Source organism: Dipodomys merriami, unplaced genomic scaffold (assembly GCF_024711535.1).
Source record: "Dipodomys merriami isolate MVZ:Mamm:240054 unplaced genomic scaffold, mDipMer1.0.p SCAF_51, whole genome shotgun sequence".
NCBI lineage: Eukaryota > Metazoa > Chordata > Mammalia > Rodentia > Heteromyidae > Dipodomys > Dipodomys merriami.
The window spans coordinates 5,319,376-5,322,177 of record NW_027206080.1 but is presented as its reverse complement, the minus strand read 5'-3'; the positions used below and the strand labels follow the sequence as shown (position 1 = coordinate 5,322,177).

Genomic DNA, 2,802 nt, shown 5'->3' with positions numbered 1-2,802 from the left:
GAGTGTTAGCCTTGTGAGCAAAACAGCTCCAACCCTGAGTTCAAGCTCCAGAATACACACACAAACACACACACACACACACACACACACACACACATGCACACACCCTGGCCTATATGTATTTTTTTTACTTCTTTATTAAGTGTATATTAATTGTACAAAGATGATTTGTTGTAATGTTTCCATACATAAGTCTTTGTTCTTAAAAGTTAGGCTATTATAGCCCCCCAAAAAATTTAATTACCCTTGTAAAGGTACAATTATGTGCCAAGGGAACAATATAAACTCCCATTACAAAAATAATAAGCACAGATTCTTGCGGGATGACCATGAGTGACTAAAGAAACCTTTAAGTAGGCCAAGCACACTGGTTGGGAGCTTTGAAGTGGGAAAGACCTGGAAGGCAACAAATTGTAAGGTTGCCTGTGGACCCGAAAGTCCAATCCTACCCACAAACACAATTTTTTCCAAGGTAAAAGCCGAAAAACCTACTTAGTATTCACATGGCGCTCTTATGTCAAACAAGAACGAATCTCTGCCTACCCCCCTTGTTCAAGTTAGGCCAGAAGAGGATGGGTGACTTTTGTGGACCTCTAAACCTAACAAAATCAACAGCTCCATATACAAGTACTTCAGAATAGAAGACTTTGACCTGGTAATCACTATGTTCACTGAAGGCAACTTGTTTCTGGAGCCTCAGCTTCTGTTTTCTGAGAAGCTGAGAGGATTTCACATGCCCATTTCCTCATCATAGGATGCAGAAGGAAAAAAAACCAGAAAGACGTAGAAGCTTGTCCATAGGTTTAGAAAGGTGAGCCCCACAGCCGATCCAATGCCAGATCCTGTCCAGGTTGAGGGCAACAAGCTTTTCTCCAAGGCTGTTGGGCAGCGGGTCATAGGAGCCTGCCTAATTGCTCCACGAAACACCCATCCTGGGGACGTTTGTTGTGAGCAGCAACAATGCGGTAAAAGGGCTGGTTGGTGCAGCTGCCTCGAGCAAGGCGGATGGTTAGGTGGCCCCCACCGTAGGTCTTGCAGAGAAGCGTGGCAAGGGGGGCGATGGGGTGGTGAGGGGACAGGGTGGGCAGCCTTGTATTTAACTTAACTAAATGAGGCTTATCATACATATGAGATGTACTTGATCATTAGGAAATAAGTATATTTGCAGTTATTGGCACTATTCTCTAACGTGCACAGTATCTAAAGTTTTGATTTGCATCTGTAGTATATACCTATTACCTTACCTAAAAAAAGATTAGAAATATTATTCCAAAGGTAAAAACTAAATTAATATGCTCATCTGGCATTGTGTAGCTGTGATAAGAATTGTTGTTGGATCCTTTATATGTCAAATGTATTCATATTCCTCAAATATAAAGACTTCTAGAATGCAAAGCTTAAGATAACACTTCATTAAACTGCTGTCCTCTAAAATTCATTTAGCAAAGCTAGTCTCTTGCAAGCTGTGTCCATGTGTTCCTAATTGTAACAGCAGAGCCTGCTGGTGCTTATGTAATACTGTCAATCATAATTATTTTTCTAAAATTGCTGTATACAATGGAAATAACTAGACTGTTCTGTCACTGCTATTCTGTTTTTTAAACAGTGCTATTGCTTTTTAAGTTTTTGTCATTTAAATTTTTGTCCTTCTCTAGAAGTATTTGTGATTAACATTATGGAAAGTTACTCTAGCAAGTACTTATATGTCAAATGGGTTAGTTTTTTCTTTTTTTTTTTTTTGGGTCCGGTCATGGGGCCTGAACTCTGGGCCTGGGTGCTGTCCCTCAGCTCTTCAGCTCAAGGCTAGCGTTCTACCACTTGAGCCACAGCGCCACTTACGGCTTTTTTCTTTTTTTTGCTTATGTGGTGCTGGGGAATCGAACCCATGGCCTCAGGCATGCAAGGCAAGCACTCTACCATTGAGCCAACTTCCCAGCCCTAGTTTTTTCTTTTAATTGCTTTTGTTGTTTTTGTTTTGGGCTTTTCTCATAAAGGTTAAATCTTGCCTGTTGACATTCTATGAAAGTATAGCTTCTAACAATAGAAACCTGAAAAGATACTTTTGTGTACATGCCAGTCCTGGGACTTGAACTCAGGGCCTGGGAGCTTTCCCTGAGCTTCTTTTTGCTCAAGGCTAGTACCCTACAACAGCTCTTTTTTGCCACAGCTCTCCTTTTGGCTTTTTTTTTTTTTCGTAGTTTATTGGAGATAAAGAGTCTCATGAACTTTCCTGCCCATGCTGGTTTTGAATAGTAATCCTTAGAACTCAGCCTTCCGAGTAAGTAGGATTATGAGTATGAGCCACTGGTGCCCAGCCCCTGAGAAGACTCTTTTGTATTTATGCTGGTATTGGGGCTTGAACTCAGGGCCTGGGTGCTATTCCTGAGCTTATTTTGCTCAAGGCTAGTGCTCTAGCACTTGAGCCACAGTTCTACTTCTGGCATTTTGTGGTAAATGAGAGACAAGAGTCTCACAGACTTTTCCTGCTGGAGTTGGCTTCAAACCATGATCCTCAGATCTCAGCCTCCTAAGTAGCCAGCAAAAAAAAAAAAAAAAGAAGGGAAACTGTCAGAAGCCAGATACAATCACTCATGTCAGCTCTTCCAAAATGTAGGTAAAGCTGAGAGGTTTTCTTTGCTTGCTTGTTTTGTGCCAGTCCTGGGGCTTGAACTCAGGGCCTTAGTATTTTCTTTTTTTTTCTTTGGGTCCGGTCGTGGGGCCTGAACTCTGGGCCTGGGTGCTGTCCCTCAGCTCTTCAGCTCAAGGCTAGCGCTCTACCACTTGAGCCACAGCGCCACTTCT

General features: G+C 42.1%; 1 pseudogene; it reads right to left on the bottom strand.

Moving 5' to 3' along the window:
- Positions 1–668: 668 nt before the first annotated feature.
- Positions 669–1,127, bottom strand: LOC138810894 (small ribosomal subunit protein bS16m pseudogene; annotated as a pseudogene).
- Between the last annotated feature and the right edge of the window lie 1,675 nt (positions 1,128–2,802).